General features: G+C 48.3%; 11 non-coding genes across 11 annotated transcripts; all 11 read left to right on the top strand.

The window, feature by feature from the left end:
• The first annotated feature begins 1,628 nt into the window (after window positions 1–1,628).
• On the top strand, window positions 1,629–1,701 carry TRNAT-GGU (transfer RNA threonine (anticodon GGU)). Its single transcript has one exon. It is a non-coding gene; the product is annotated as a tRNA-Thr (tRNA).
• Window positions 1,702–3,222: 1,521 nt separating this feature from the next.
• On the top strand, window positions 3,223–3,295 carry TRNAT-GGU (transfer RNA threonine (anticodon GGU)). The gene has a single exon. It is a non-coding gene; the product is annotated as a tRNA-Thr (tRNA).
• Window positions 3,296–4,669: 1,374 nt separating this feature from the next.
• On the top strand, window positions 4,670–4,742 carry TRNAT-GGU (transfer RNA threonine (anticodon GGU)). The gene has a single exon. It is a non-coding gene; the product is annotated as a tRNA-Thr (tRNA).
• A 662-nt stretch (window positions 4,743–5,404) lies between these two features.
• TRNAT-GGU (transfer RNA threonine (anticodon GGU)) lies at window positions 5,405–5,477 on the top strand. The gene has a single exon. It is a non-coding gene; the product is annotated as a tRNA-Thr (tRNA).
• A 1,374-nt stretch (window positions 5,478–6,851) lies between these two features.
• TRNAT-GGU (transfer RNA threonine (anticodon GGU)) lies at window positions 6,852–6,924 on the top strand. The gene has a single exon. It is a non-coding gene; the product is annotated as a tRNA-Thr (tRNA).
• Window positions 6,925–8,445: 1,521 nt separating this feature from the next.
• Window positions 8,446–8,518, top strand: TRNAT-GGU (transfer RNA threonine (anticodon GGU)). The gene has a single exon. It is a non-coding gene; the product is annotated as a tRNA-Thr (tRNA).
• A 368-nt stretch (window positions 8,519–8,886) lies between these two features.
• Window positions 8,887–8,959, top strand: TRNAT-GGU (transfer RNA threonine (anticodon GGU)). Its single transcript has one exon. It is a non-coding gene; the product is annotated as a tRNA-Thr (tRNA).
• A 2,086-nt stretch (window positions 8,960–11,045) lies between these two features.
• TRNAT-GGU (transfer RNA threonine (anticodon GGU)) lies at window positions 11,046–11,118 on the top strand. The gene has a single exon. It is a non-coding gene; the product is annotated as a tRNA-Thr (tRNA).
• A 1,374-nt stretch (window positions 11,119–12,492) lies between these two features.
• TRNAT-GGU (transfer RNA threonine (anticodon GGU)) lies at window positions 12,493–12,565 on the top strand. The gene has a single exon. It is a non-coding gene; the product is annotated as a tRNA-Thr (tRNA).
• Window positions 12,566–13,227: 662 nt separating this feature from the next.
• TRNAT-GGU (transfer RNA threonine (anticodon GGU)) lies at window positions 13,228–13,300 on the top strand. Its single transcript has one exon. It is a non-coding gene; the product is annotated as a tRNA-Thr (tRNA).
• Window positions 13,301–14,821: 1,521 nt separating this feature from the next.
• TRNAT-GGU (transfer RNA threonine (anticodon GGU)) lies at window positions 14,822–14,894 on the top strand. Its single transcript has one exon. It is a non-coding gene; the product is annotated as a tRNA-Thr (tRNA).
• Window positions 14,895–15,690: the final 796 nt, after the last annotated feature.

Genomic DNA, 15,690 nt, shown 5'->3' with positions numbered 1-15,690 from the left:
TTTCCACAATACCTGACGACCATTTTATTTTCGGGCTTCCGTGGCGCAATGGTTAGCGCGTTCGGCTGTTAACCGAAAGGTTGGTGGTTCAAGCCCATCCGGGAGCGGTGTTGTGACGTCTCAGATGTTACGTAAAAAGTCAAGGTTTTTCCACAATACCTGACGACCATTTAATTTTTGGGCTTCCGTGGCTCAATGGTTAGCGCGTTCGGCTGTTAACCAATAGGTTGGTGGTTCGAGGCCACCCGGGAGCGGTGTTGTGGGATCTCACATGTAACGTAGAAAGCCAAAGTTTTTCCACAATACCTGACGTTCATTTAATTTTTGGGCTTCCGTGGCGCAATGGTTAGCGCGTTCGGCTGTTAACCGAAAGGTTGGTGGTTCAAGCCCACCCGGGAGCGGTGTTGTGGGATCACGAATGTAACGTAGAAAGCCAAAGTGCTTCCAGAATACCTGACGACCATTTAATTTTTGGGCTTCCGTGGCGCAATAATTAGCGCGTTCAGCTGTTAATCGAAAGGTTGGTGGTTCGAGCCCACCCGAGAGAGGTGTTGTGGGGTCTCAGATGTCGCGTAAAAAGTCAAAACTTTTCCACAATACGTGACAACCATTTAATTTCTGAGCTTTCGTGGCTCAATGGTTAGCGCGTTCGGCTGTTAGCCAATAGGTTGGTGGTTCGAGCCCACCCGGGAGCGGTGTTGTGGGATCTCAAATGTAACGTAGAAAGCCAAAGTTTTTCCACAATACCTGACGACCATTTAATTTTTGGGCTTCCGGGGCGCAATGGTTAGAGCGTTCTTCTGTTAATCGAAAGGTTGGTGGTTCGAGCCCACCCGGGAGAGGTGTTGTGGGGTCTCAGATGTAGCGTAAAAAGTCAAAACTTTTCCACAATACGTGACAACGATTTAATTTCTGAGCTTCCGTGGCTCAATGTTTAGCGCGTTCGGCTGTTAGCCAATAGGTTGGTGGTTCGAGCCCACCCGGGAGCGGTGTTGTGGGATCTCAAATGTAACGTAGAAAGCCAAAGTTTTTCCACAATACCTGACGACCATTTAATTTCTGAGCTTCCGTGGCTCAATGGTTAGCGCGTTCAGCTGTTAATCGAAAGGCTGGTGGTTGTGGGGTCTCAAATGTAACGTAGAAAGCCAAAGTTTTTCCACAATACCTGACAACCATTTAATTTCTGAGCTTCCGTGGCTCAATGGTTAGCGCGTTCGGCTGTTAGCCAATAGGTTGGCGCTTCAAGCATACCCGGGAGCGGTGTTGTGGGATCTCGAATGTAACGTAGAAAGCCAAAGTTTTTCCACAATACCTGACGACCATTTAGTTTTTGGGCTTCCGTGGCGCAATGGTTAGCGCGTTCGGCTGTTAACCGAAAGGTTGATGGTTCAAGCCCATCCGGGAGCGGTGTTGTGACGTCTCAGATGTTACGTAAAAAGTCAAGGTTTTTCCACAATACCTGACGACCATTTAATTTTTGGGCTTCCATGGCTCAATGGTTAGCGCGTTCGGCTGTTAACCAATAGGTTGGTGGTTCGAGGCCACCCGGGAGCGGTGTTGTGGGATCTCACATGTAACGTAGAAAGGCAAAGTTTTTCCACAATACCTGACGACCATTTAATTTTTGGGCTTCCGTGGCGCAATGGTTAGCGCGTTCGGCTGGTAACCGAAAGGTTGGTGGTTCAAGCCCACCCGGGAGCGGTGTTGTGGGATCACGAATGTAACGTAGAAAGCCACAGTTTTTCCAGAATACCTGACGACCATTTAATTTTTGGGCTTCCGTGGCGCAATAATTAGCGCGTTCAGCTGTTAATCGAAAGGTTGGTGGTTCGAGCCCACCCGAGAGAGGTGTTGTGGGGTCTCAGATGTGCCGTAAAAAGTCAAAACTTTTCCACAATACGTGACAACCATTTAATTTCTGAGCTTTCGTGGCTCAATGGTTAGCGCGTTCGGCTGTTAGCCAATAGGTTGGTGGTTCGAGCCCACCCGGGAGCGGTGTTGTGGGATCTCAAATGTAACGTAGAAAGCCAAAGTTTTTCCACAATACCTGACGACCATTTAATTTCTGAGCATCCGTGGCTCAATGGTTAGCGCAATCGGCTGTTAACCAATAGTTTGGTAGTTCGAGCCCATCCGGGAGCGGTGTTGTGAGGTCTCAGATGTGACGTAAAAAGTCAAGGTTTTTCCACAATACCTGACGACCATTTAATTTTTGGGCTTCCGTGGCGCAATGATTAGCGCGTTCAGCTGTTAATCGAAAGGTTGAAGGTTCGAGCCCACCCGGGAGAGGTGTTGTGGGGTCTCATATGTAGCGTAAAAAGTCAAAACTTGTCCACAATACGTGACAATCATTTAATTTCTGAGCTTCCGTGGCTCAATGGTTAGCGCGTTCGGCTGTTAACCAATAGGTTGGTGGTTCGAGCTCATCCGGGAGCGGTGTTGTGAGGTCTCAGATGTGACGTAAAAAGTCTAGGTTTTTACGCAAAACCTGACGAGCATTTAATTTTTGGGCTTCCGTGGCGCAATGGTTAGCGCGTTCTGCTGTTGACCCATAGGTTGGTGGTTCGAGCCCACCCGGGAGCGGTGTTGTGGGATCTCAAATGTAACGTAGAAAGCCAAAGTTTTTCCACAATACCTGACGACCATTTAATTTCTGAGCTTCCGTGGCTCAATGGTTAGCGCGTTCAGCTGTTAATCGAAAGGCTGGTGGTTGTGGGGTCTCAAATGTAACGTAGAAAGCCAAAGTTTTTCCACAATACCTGACAACCATTTAATTTCTGAGCTTCCGTGGCTCAATGGTTAGCGCGTTCGGCTGTTAGCCAATAGGTTGGCGCTTCAAGCATACCCGGGAGCGGTGTTGTGGGATCTCGAATGTAACGTAGAAAGCCAAAGTTTTTCCACAATACCTGACGACCATTTAGTTTTTGGGCTTCCGTGGCGCAATGGTTAGCGCGTTCGGCTGTTAACCGAAAGGTTGATGGTTCAAGCCCATCCGGGAGCGGTGTTGTGACGTCTCAGATGTTACGTAAAAAGTCAAGGTTTTTCCACAATACCTGACGACCATTTAATTTTTGGGCTTCCATGGCTCAATGGTTAGCGCGTTCGGCTGTTAACCAATAGGTTGGTGGTTCGAGGCCACCCGGGAGCGGTGTTGTGGGATCTCACATGTAACGTAGAAAGCCAAAGTTTTTCCACAATACCTGACGACCATTTAATTTTTGGGCTTCCGTGGCGCAATGGTTAGCGCGTTCGGCTGGTAACCGAAAGGTTGGTGGTTCAAGCCCACCCGGGAGCGGTGTTGTGGGATCACGAATGTAACGTAGAAAGCCAAAGTTTTTCCAGAATACCTGACGACCATTTAATTTTTGGGCTTCCGTGGCGCAATAATTAGCGCGTTCAGCTGTTAATCGAAAGGTTGGTGGTTCGAGCCCACCCGAGAGAGGTGTTGTGGGGTCTCAGATGTGCCGTAAAAAGTCAAAACTTTTCCACAATACGTGACAACCATTTAATTTCTGAGCTTTCGTGGCTCAATGGTTAGCGCGTTCGGCTGTTAGCCAATAGGTTGGTGGTTCGAGCCCACCCGGGAGCGGTGTTGTGGGATCTCAAATGTAACGTAGAAAGCCAAAGTTTTTCCACAATACCTGACGACCATTTAATTTCTGAGCATCCGTGGCTCAATGGTTAGCGCAATCGGCTGTTAACCAATAGTTTGGTAGTTCGAGCCCATCCGGGAGCGGTGTTGTGAGGTCTCAGATGTGACGTAAAAAGTCAAGGTTTTTCCACAATACCTGACGACCATTTAATTTTTGGGCTTCCGTGGCGCAATGATTAGCGCGTTCAGCTGTTAATCGAAAGGTTGAAGGTTCGAGCCCACCCGGGACAGGTGTTGTGGGGTCTCATATGTAGCGTAAAAAGTCAAAACTTGTCCACAATACGTGACAATCATTTAATTTCTGAGCTTCCGTGGCTCAATGGTTAGCGCGTTCGGCTGTTAACCAATAGGTTGGTGGTTCGAGCTCATCCGGGAGCGGTGTTGTGAGGTCTCAGAAGTGACGTAAAAAGTCTAGGTTTTTACGCAAAACCTGACGAGCATTTAATTTTTGGGCTTCCGTGGCGCAATGGTTAGCGCGTTCTGCTGTTGACCCATAGGTTGGTGGTTCGAGCCCACCCGGGAGCGGTGTTGTGGGATCTCAAATGTAACGTAGAAAGCCAAAGTTTTTCCACAATACCTGACGACCATTTAATTTCTGAGCTTCCGTGGCTCAATGGTTAGCGCGTTCAGCTGTTAATCGAAAGGTTGGTGGTTGTGGGGTCTCAAATGTAACGTAGAAAGCCAAAGTTTTTCCACAATACCTGACAACCATTTAATTTCTGAGCTTCCGTGGCTCAATGGTTAGCGCGTTCGGCTGTTAACCCAAAGGTTGGTGGTTCAAGCCCATCCGGGAGCGGTGTTGTGACGTCTCAGATGTTACGTAAAAAGTCAAGGTTTTTCCACAATACCTGACGACCATTTAATTTTTGGGCTTCCGTGGCTCAATGGTTAGCGCGTTCGGCTGTTAACCAATAGGTTGGTGGTTCGAGGCCACCCGGGAGCGGTGTTGTGGGATCTCACATGTAACGTAGAAAACCAAAGTTTTTCCACAATACCTGACGACCATTTAATTTTTGGGCTTCCGTGGCGCAATGGTTAGCGCGTTCGGCTGGTAACCGAAAGGTTGGTGGTTCAAGCCCACCCGGGAGCGGTGTTGTGGGATCACGAATGTAACGTAGAAAGCCAAAGTTTTTCCAGAATACCTGACGACCATTTAATTTTTGGGCTTCCGTGGCGCAATAATTAGCGCGTTCAGCTGTTAATCGAAAGGTTGGTGGTTCGAGCCCACCCGAGAGAGGTGTTGTGGGGTCTCAGATGTAGCGTAAAAAGTCAAAACTTTTCCACAATACGTGACAACCATTTAATTTCTGAGCTTTCGTGGCTCAATGGTTAGCGCGTTCGGCTGTTAGCCAATAGGTTGGTGGTTCGAGCCCACCCGGGAGCGGTGTTGTGGGATCTCGAATGTAACGTAGAAAGCCAAAGTTTTTCCACAATACCTGACGACCATTTAGTTTTTGGGCTTCCGTGGCGCAATGGTTAGCGCGTTCGGCTGTTAACCGAAAGGTTGGTGGTTCAAGCCCACCCGGGAGCGGTGTTGTGACGTCTCAGATGTTACGTAAAAAGTCAAGGTTTTTCCACAATACCTGACGACCATTTAATTTTTGGGCTTCCATGGCTCAATGGTTAGCGCGTTCGGCTGTTAACCAATAGGTTGGTGGTTCGAGGCCACCCGGGAGCGGTGTTGTGGGATCTCACATGTAACGTAGAAAGCCAAAGTTTTTCCACAATACCTGACGACCATTTAATTTTTGGGCTTCCGTGGCGCAATGGTTAGCGCGTTCGGCTGGTAACCGAAAGGTTGGTGGTTCAAGCCCACCCGGGAGCGGTGTTGTGGGATCACGAATGTAACGTAGAAAGCCAAAGTTTTTCCAGAATACCTGACGACCATTTAATTTTTGGGCTTCCGTGGCGCAATAATTAGCGCGTTCAGCTGTTAATCGAAAGGTTGGTGGTTCGAGCCCACCCGAGAGAGGTGTTGTGGGGTCTCAGATGTGCCGTAAAAAGTCAAAACTTTTCCACAATACGTGACAACCATTTAATTTCTGAGCTTTCGTGGCTCAATGGTTAGCGCGTTCGGCTGTTAGCCAATAGGTTGGTGGTTCGAGCCCACCCGGGAGCGGTGTTGTGGGATCTCAAATGTAACGTAGAAAGCCAAAGTTTTTCCACAATACCTGACGACCATTTAATTTCTGAGCATCCGTGGCTCAATGGTTAGCGCAATCGGCTGTTAACCAATAGTTTGGTAGTTCGAGCCCATCCGGGAGCGGTGTTGTGAGGTCTCAGATGTGACGTAAAAAGTCAAGGTTTTTCCACAATACCTGACGACCATTTAATTTTTGGGCTTCCGTGGCGCAATGATTAGCGCGTTCAGCTGTTAATCGAAAGGTTGAAGGTTCGAGCCCACCCGGGACAGGTGTTGTGGGGTCTCATATGTAGCGTAAAAAGTCAAAACTTGTCCACAATACGTGACAATCATTTAATTTCTGAGCTTCCGTGGCTCAATGGTTAGCGCGTTCGGCTGTTAACCTAGAGGTTGGTGGTTCGAGCTCATCCGGGAGCGGTGTTGTGAGGTCTCAGAAGTGACGTAAAAAGTCTAGGTTTTTACGCAAAACCTGACGAGCATTTAATTTTTGGGCTTCCGTGGCGCAATGGTTAGCGCGTTCTGCTGTTGACCCATAGGTTGGTGGTTCGAGCCCACCCGGGAGCGGTGTTGTGGGATCTCAAATGTAACGTAGAAAGCCAAAGTTTTTCCACAATACCTGACGACCATTTAATTTCTGAGCTTCCGTGGCTCAATGGTTAGCGCGTTCAGCTGTTAATCGAAAGGTTGGTGGTTGTGGGGTCTCAAATGTAACGTAGAAAGCCAAAGTTTTTCCACAATACCTGACAACCATTTAATTTCTGAGCTTCCGTGGCTCAATGGTTAGCGCGTTCGGCTGTTAACCCAAAGGTTGGTGGTTCAAGCCCATCCGGGAGCGGTGTTGTGACGTCTCAGATGTTACGTAAAAAGTCAAGGTTTTTCCACAATACCTGACGACCATTTAATTTTTGGGCTTCCGTGGCTCAATGGTTAGCGCGTTCGGCTGTTAACCAATAGGTTGGTGGTTCGAGGCCACCCGGGAGCGGTGTTGTGGGATCTCACATGTAACGTAGAAAGCCAAAGTTTTTCCACAATACCTGACGACCATTTAATTTTTGGGCTTCCGTGGCGCAATGGTTAGCGCGTTCGGCTGGTAACCGAAAGGTTGGTGGTTCAAGCCCACCCGGGAGCGGTGTTGTGGGATCACGAATGTAACGTAGAAAGCCAAAGTTTTTCCAGAATACCTGACGACCATTTAATTTTTGGGCTTCCGTGGCGCAATAATTAGCGCGTTCAGCTGTTAATCGAAAGGTTGGTGGTTCGAGCCCACCCGAGAGAGGTGTTGTGGGGTCTCAGATGTGCCGTAAAAAGTCAAAACTTTTCCACAATACGTGACAACCATTTAATTTCTGAGCTTTCGTGGCTCAATGGTTAGCGCGTTCGGCTGTTAGCCAATAGGTTGGTGGTTCGAGCCCACCCGGGAGCGGTGTTGTGGGATCTCAAATGTAACGTAGAAAGCCAAAGTTTTTCCACAATACCTGACGACCATTTAATTTCTGAGCATCCGTGGCTCAATGGTTAGCGCAATCGGCTGTTAACCAATAGTTTGGTAGTTCGAGCCCATCCGGGAGCGGTGTTGTGAGGTCTCAGATGTGACGTAAAAAGTCAAGGTTTTTCCACAATACCTGACGACCATTTAATTTTTGGGCTTCCGTGGCGCAATGATTAGCGCGTTCAGCTGTTAATCGAAAGGTTGAAGGTTCGAGCCCACCCGGGACAGGTGTTGTGGGGTCTCATATGTAGCGTAAAAAGTCAAAACTTGTCCACAATACGTGACAATCATTTAATTTCTGAGCTTCCGTGGCTCAATGGTTAGCGCGTTCGGCTTTTAACCAATAGGTTGGTGGTTCGAGCTCATCCGGGAGCGGTGTTGTGAGGTCTCAGAAGTGACGTAAAAAGTCTAGGTTTTTACGCAAAACCTGACGAGCATTTAATTTTTGGGCTTCCGTGGCGCAATGGTTAGCGCGTTCTGCTGTTGACCCATAGGTTGGTGGTTCGAGCCCACCCGGGAGCGGTGTTGTGGGATCTCAAATGTAACGTAGAAAGCCAAAGTTTTTCCACAATACCTGACGACCATTTAATTTCTGAGCTTCCGTGGCTCAATGGTTAGCGCGTTCAGCTGTTAATCGAAAGGTTGGTGGTTGTGGGGTCTCAAATGTAACGTAGAAAGCCAAAGTTTTTCCACAATACCTGACAACCATTTAATTTCTGAGCTTCCGTGGCTCAATGGTTAGCGCGTTCGGCTGTTAGCCAATAGGTTGGCGCTTCAAGCATACCCGGGAGCGGTGTTGTGGGATCTCGAATGTAACGTAGAAAGCCAAAGTTTTTCCACAATACCAGACGACCATTTAATTTTTGGGCTTCCGTGGCGCAATGGTTAGCGCGTTCGGCTGTTAACCCAAAGGTTGGTGGTTCAAGCCCATCCGGGAGCGGTGTTGTGACGTCTCAGATGTTACGTAAAAAGTCAAGGTTTTTCCACAATACCTGACGACCATTTAATTTTTGGGCTTCCGTGGCTCAATGGTTAGCGCGTTCGGCTGTTAACCAATAGGTTGGTGGTTCGAGGCCACCCGGGAGCGGTGTTGTGGGATCTCACATGTAACGTAGAAAGCCAAAGTTTTTCCACAATACCTGACGACCATTTAATTTTTGGGCTTCCGTGGCGCAATGGTTAGCGCGTTCGGCTGGTAACCGAAAGGTTGGTGGTTCAAGCCCACCCGGGAGCGGTGTTGTGGGATCACGAATGTAACGTAGAAAGCCAAAGTTTTTCCAGAATACCTGACGACCATTTAATTTTTGGGCTTCCGTGGCGCAATAATTAGCGCGTTCAGCTGTTAATCGAAAGGTTGGTGGTTCGAGCCCACCCGAGAGAGGTGTTGTGGGGTCTCAGATGTAGCGTAAAAAGTCAAAACTTTTCCACAATACGTGACAACCATTTAATTTCTGAGCTTTCGTGGCTCAATGGTTAGCGCGTTCGGCTGTTAGCCAATAGGTTGGTGGTTCGAGCCCACCCGGGAGCGGTGTTGTGGGATCTCAAATGTAACGTAGAAAGCCAAAGTTTTTCCACAATACCTGACGACCATTTAATTTTTGGGCTTCCGTGGCGCAATGGTTAGCGCGTTCGGCTGGTAACCGAAAGGTTGGTGGTTCAAGCCCACCCGGGAGCGGTGTTGTGGGATCACGAATGTAACGTAGAAAGCCAAAGTTTTTCCAGAATACCTGACGACCATTTAATTTTTGGGCTTCCGTGGCGCAATAATTAGCGCGTTCAGCTGTTAATCGAAAGGTTGGTGGTTCGAGCCCACCCGAGAGAGGTGTTGTGGGGTCTCAGATGTGCCGTAAAAAGTCAAAACTTTTCCACAATACGTGACAACCATTTAATTTCTGAGCTTTCGTGGCTCAATGGTTAGCGCGTTCGGCTGTTAGCCAATAGGTTGGTGGTTCGAGCCCACCCGGGAGCGGTGTTGTGGGATCTCAAATGTAACGTAGAAAGCCAAAGTTTTTCCACAATACCTGACGACCATTTAATTTCTGAGCATCCGTGGCTCAATGGTTAGCGCAATCGGCTGTTAACCAATAGTTTGGTAGTTCGAGCCCATCCGGGAGCGGTGTTGTGAGGTCTCAGATGTGACGTAAAAAGTCAAGGTTTTTCCACAATACCTGACGACCATTTAATTTTTGGGCTTCCGTGGCGCAATGATTAGCGCGTTCAGCTGTTAATCGAAAGGTTGAAGGTTCGAGCCCACCCGGAACAGGTGTTGTGGGGTCTCATATGTAGCGTAAAAAGTCAAAACATGTCCACAATACGTGACAATCATTTAATTTCTGAGCTTCCGTGGCTCAATGGTTAGCGCGTTCGGCTGTTAACCAATAGGTTGGTGGTTCGAGCTCATCCGGGAGCGGTGTTGTGAGGTCTCAGAAGTGACGTAAAAAGTCTAGGTTTTTACGCAAAACCTGACGAGCATTTAATTTTTGGGCTTCCGTGGCGCAATGGTTAGCGCGTTCTGCTGTTGACCCATAGGTTGGTGGTTCGAGCCCACCCGGGAGCGGTGTTGTGGGATCTCAAATGTAACGTAGAAAGCCAAAGTTTTTCCACAATACCTGACGACCATTTAATTTCTGAGCTTCCGTGGCTCAATGGTTAGCGCGTTCAGCTGTTAATCGAAAGGTTGGTGGTTGTGGGGTCTCAAATGTAACGTAGAAAGCCAAAGTTTTTCCACAATACCTGACAACCATTTAATTTCTGAGCTTCCGTGGCTCAATGGTTAGCGCGTTCGGCTGTTAACCCAAAGGTTGGTGGTTCAAGCCCATCCGGGAGCGGTGTTGTGACGTCTCAGATGTTACGTAAAAAGTCAAGGTTTTTCCACAATACCTGACGACCATTTAATTTTTGGGCTTCCGTGGCTCAATGGTTAGCGCGTTCGGCTGTTAACCAATAGGTTGGTGGTTCGAGGCCACCCGGGAGCGGTGTTGTGGGATCTCACATGTAACGTAGAAAGCCAAAGTTTTTCCACAATACCTGACGACCATTTAATTTTTGGGCTTCCGTGGCGCAATGGTTAGCGCGTTCTGCTGTTGACCCATAGGTTGGTGGTTCGAGCCCACCCGGGAGCGGTGTTGTGGGATCTCAAATGTAACGTAGAAAGCCAAAGTTTTTCCACAATACCTGACGACCATTTAATTTCTGAGCTTCCGTGGCTCAATGGTTAGCGCGTTCAGCTGTTAATCGAAAGGCTGGTGGTTGTGGGGTCTCAAATGTAACGTAGAAAGCCAAAGTTTTTCCACAATACCTGACAACCATTTAATTTCTGAGCTTCCGTGGCTCAATGGTTAGCGCGTTCGGCTGTTAGCCAATAGGTTGGCGCTTCAAGCATACCCGGGAGCGGTGTTGTGGGATCTCGAATGTAACGTAGAAAGCCAAAGTTTTTCCACAATACCTGACGACCATTTAGTTTTTGGGCTTCCGTGGCGCAATGGTTAGCGCGTTCGGCTGTTAACCGAAAGGTTGATGGTTCAAGCCCATCCGGGAGCGGTGTTGTGACGTCTCAGATGTTACGTAAAAAGTCAAGGTTTTTCCACAATACCTGACGACCATTTAATTTTTGGGCTTCCATGGCTCAATGGTTAGCGCGTTCGGCTGTTAACCAATAGGTTGGTGGTTCGAGGCCACCCGGGAGCGGTGTTGTGGGATCTCACATGTAACGTAGAAAGCCAAAGTTTTTCCACAATACCTGACGACCATTTAATTTTTGGGCTTCCGTGGCGCAATGGTTAGCGCGTTCGGCTGGTAACCGAAAGGTTGGTGGTTCAAGCCCACCCGGGAGCGGTGTTGTGGGATCACGAATGTAACGTAGAAAGCCAAAGTTTTTCCAGAATACCTGACGACCATTTAATTTTTGGGCTTCCGTGGCGCAATAATTAGCGCGTTCAGCTGTTAATCGAAAGGTTGGTGGTTCGAGCCCACCCGAGAGAGGTGTTGTGGGGTCTCAGATGTAGCGTAAAAAGTCAAAACTTTTCCACAATACGTGACAACCATTTAATTTCTGAGCTTTCGTGGCTCAATGGTTAGCGCGTTCGGCTGTTAGCCAATAGGTTGGTGGTTCGAGCCCACCCGGGAGCGGTGTTGTGGGATCTCAAATGTAACGTAGAAAGCCAAAGTTTTTCCACAATACCTGACGACCATTTAATTTCTGAGCATCCGTGGCTCAATGGTTAGCGCAATCGGCTGTTAACCAATAGTTTGGTAGTTCGAGCCCATCCGGGAGCGGTGTTGTGAGGTCTCAGATGTGACGTAAAAAGTCAAGGTTTTTCCACAATACCTGACGACCATTTAATTTTTGGGCTTCCGTGGCGCAATGATTAGCGCGTTCAGCTGTTAATCGAAAGGTTGAAGGTTCGAGCCCACCCGGGACAGGTGTTGTGGGGTCTCATATGTAGCGTAAAAAGTCAAAACTTGTCCACAATACGTGACAATCATTTAATTTCTGAGCTTCCGTGGCTCAATGGTTAGCGCGTTCGGCTGTTAACCAATAGGTTGGTGGTTCGAGCTCATCCGGGAGCGGTGTTGTGAGGTCTCAGAAGTGACGTAAAAAGTCTAGGTTTTTACGCAAAACCTGACGAGCATTTAATTTTTGGGCTTCCGTGGCGCAATGGTTAGCGCGTTCTGCTGTTGACCCATAGGTTGGTGGTTCGAGCCCACCCGGGAGCGGTGTTGTGGGATCTCAAATGTAACGTAGAAAGCCAAAGTTTTTCCACAATACCTGACGACCATTTAATTTCTGAGCTTCCGTGGCTCAATGGTTAGCGCGTTCAGCTGTTAATCGAAAGGTTGGTGGTTGTGGGGTCTCAAATGTAACGTAGAAAGCCAAAGTTTTTCCACAATACCTGACAACCATTTAATTTCTGAGCTTCCGTGGCTCAATGGTTAGCGCGTTCGGCTGTTAACCCAAAGGTTGGTGGTTCAAGCCCATCCGGGAGCGGTGTTGTGACGTCTCAGATGTTACGTAAAAAGTCAAGGTTTTTCCACAATACCTGACGACCATTTAATTTTTGGGCTTCCGTGGCTCAATGGTTAGCGCGTTCGGCTGTTAACCAATAGGTTGGTGGTTCGAGGCCACCCGGGAGCGGTGTTGTGGGATCTCACATGTAACGTAGAAAGCCAAAGTTTTTCCACAATACCTGACGACCATTTAATTTTTGGGCTTCCGTGGCGCAATGGTTAGCGCGTTCGGCTGGTAACCGAAAGGTTGGTGGTTCAAGCCCACCCGGGAGCGGTGTTGTGGGATCACGAATGTAACGTAGAAAGCCAAAGTTTTTCCAGAATACCTGACGACCATTTAATTTTTGGGCTTCCGTGGCGCAATAATTAGCGCGTTCAGCTGTTAATCGAAAGGTTGGTGGTTCGAGCCCACCCGAGAGAGGTGTTGTGGGGTCTCAGATGTAGCGTAAAAAGTCAAAACTTTTCCACAATACGTGACAACCATTTAATTTCTGAGCTTTCGTGGCTCAATGGTTAGCGCGTTCGGCTGTTAGCCAATAGGTTGGTGGTTCGAGCCCACCCGGGAGCGGTGTTGTGGGATCTCGAATGTAACGTAGAAAGCCAAAGTTTTTCCACAATACCTGACGACCATTTAGTTTTTGGGCTTCCGTGGCGCAATGGTTAGCGCGTTCGGCTGTTAACCGAAAGGTTGGTGGTTCAAGCCCACCCGGGAGCGGTGTTGTGACGTCTCAGATGTTACGTAAAAAGTCAAGGTTTTTCCACAATACCTGACGACCATTTAATTTTTGGGCTTCCATGGCTCAATGGTTAGCGCGTTCGGCTGTTAACCAATAGGTTGGTGGTTCGAGGCCACCCGGGAGCGGTGTTGTGGGATCTCACATGTAACGTAGAAAGCCAAAGTTTTTCCACAATACCTGACGACCATTTAATTTTTGGGCTTCCGTGGCGCAATGGTTAGCGCGTTCGGCTGGTAACCGAAAGGTTGGTGGTTCAAGCCCACCCGGGAGCGGTGTTGTGGGATCACGAATGTAACGTAGAAAGCCAAAGTTTTTCCAGAATACCTGACGACCATTTAATTTTTGGGCTTCCGTGGCGCAATAATTAGCGCGTTCAGCTGTTAATCGAAAGGTTGGTGGTTCGAGCCCACCCGAGAGAGGTGTTGTGGGGTCTCAGATGTGCCGTAAAAAGTCAAAACTTTTCCACAATACGTGACAACCATTTAATTTCTGAGCTTTCGTGGCTCAATGGTTAGCGCGTTCGGCTGTTAGCCAATAGGTTGGTGGTTCGAGCCCACCCGGGAGCGGTGTTGTGGGATCTCAAATGTAACGTAGAAAGCCAAAGTTTTTCCACAATACCTGACGACCATTTAATTTCTGAGCATCCGTGGCTCAATGGTTAGCGCAATCGGCTGTTAACCAATAGTTTGGTAGTTCGAGCCCATCCGGGAGCGGTGTTGTGAGGTCTCAGATGTGACGTAAAAAGTCAAGGTTTTTCCACAATACCTGACGACCATTTAATTTTTGGGCTTCCGTGGCGCAATGATTAGCGCGTTCAGCTGTTAATCGAAAGGTTGAAGGTTCGAGCCCACCCGGGACAGGTGTTGTGGGGTCTCATATGTAGCGTAAAAAGTCAAAACTTGTCCACAATACGTGACAATCATTTAATTTCTGAGCTTCCGTGGCTCAATGGTTAGCGCGTTCGGCTGTTAACCAATAGGTTGGTGGTTCGAGCTCATCCGGGAGCGGTGTTGTGAGGTCTCAGAAGTGACGTAAAAAGTCTAGGTTTTTACGCAAAACCTGACGAGCATTTAATTTTTGGGCTTCCGTGGCGCAATGGTTAGCGCGTTCTGCTGTTGACCCATAGGTTGGTGGTTCGAGCCCACCCGGGAGCGGTGTTGTGGGATCTCAAATGTAACGTAGAAAGCCAAAGTTTTTCCACAATACCTGACGACCATTTAATTTCTGAGCTTCCGTGGCTCAATGGTTAGCGCGTTCAGCTGTTAATCGAAAGGTTGGTGGTTGTGGGGTCTCAAATGTAACGTAGAAAGCCAAAGTTTTTCCACAATACCTGACAACCATTTAATTTCTGAGCTTCCGTGGCTCAATGGTTAGCGCGTTCGGCTGTTAGCCAATAGGTTGGCGCTTCAAGCATACCCGGGAGCGGTGTTGTGGGATCTCGAATGTAACGTAGAAAGCCAAAGTTTTTCCACAATACCAGACGACCATTTAATTTTTGGGCTTCCGTGGCGCAATGGTTAGCGCGTTCGGCTGTTAACCCAAAGGTTGGTGGTTCAAGCCCATCCGGGAGCGGTGTTGTGACGTCTCAGATGTTACGTAAAAAGTCAAGGTTTTTCCACAATACCTGACGACCATTTAATTTTTGGGCTTCCGTGGCTCAATGGTTAGCGCGTTCGGCTGTTAACCAATAGGTTGGTGGTTCGAGGCCACCCGGGAGCGGTGTTGTGGGATCTCACATGTAACGTAGAAAGCCAAAGTTTTTCCACAATACCTGACGACCATTTAATTTTTGGGCTTCCGTGGCGCAATGGTTAGCGCGTTCGGCTGGTAACCGAAAGGTTGGTGGTTCAAGCCCACCCGGGAGCGGTGTTGTGGGATCACGAATGTAACGTAGAAAGCCAAAGTTTTTCCAGAATACCTGACGACCATTTAATTTTTGGGCTTCCGTGGCGCAATAATTAGCGCGTTCAGCTGTTAATCGAAAGGTTGGTGGTTCGAGCCCACCCGAGAGAGGTGTTGTGGGGTCTCAGATGTAGCGTAAAAAGTCAAAACTTTTCCACAATACGTGACAACCATTTAATTTCTGAGCTTTCGTGGCTCAATGGTTAGCGCGTTCGGCTGTTAGCCAATAGGTTGGTGGTTCGAGCCCACCCGGGAGCGGTGTTGTGGGATCTCAAATGTAACGTAGAAAGCCAAAGTTTTTCCACAATACCTGACGACCATTTAATTTTTGGGCTTCCGGGGCGCAATGGTTAGCGCGTTCAACTGTTAATCGAAAGGTTGGTGTTTCGAGCCCACCCGGGAGAGGTTTTGTGGGGTCTCAGATGTAGCGTAAAATGTCAAAACTTTTCCACAATACGTAACAACCATTTAATTTCTGAGCTTCCGTGGCTCAATGCTTAGCGCGTTCGGCTGTTAACCAATAGGTTGGTGGTTTGAGCCCACCCGGGACCGGTGGTGTGGGATCTCAAATGTAACGTAGAAAGCCAAAGTTTTGCCACAATACCTGACGACCATTAAATTTTTGGGCTTCCTTGGCTCAAAGGTTAGCGCGTTCGGCTGTTAACGAATAGGTGTGTGGTTCGAGCCCATCCGGGAGCGGTGTTGTGACGTCTCAGATGTGACGTAAAAAGTCAAGGTTTTTTCCACAGCACCTGACGAC

The sequence above is a fragment of the Phalangium opilio genome, unplaced genomic scaffold (assembly GCF_054372755.1).
Source record: "Phalangium opilio isolate 3A_F unplaced genomic scaffold, DU_Popi_V2 ptg000087l_1, whole genome shotgun sequence".
Taxonomy (NCBI): Eukaryota; Metazoa; Arthropoda; class Arachnida; order Opiliones; family Phalangiidae; genus Phalangium; species Phalangium opilio.
Note: the sequence above shows the minus strand (reverse complement) of the source record. Positions and strands in the feature narration are given on the sequence as shown.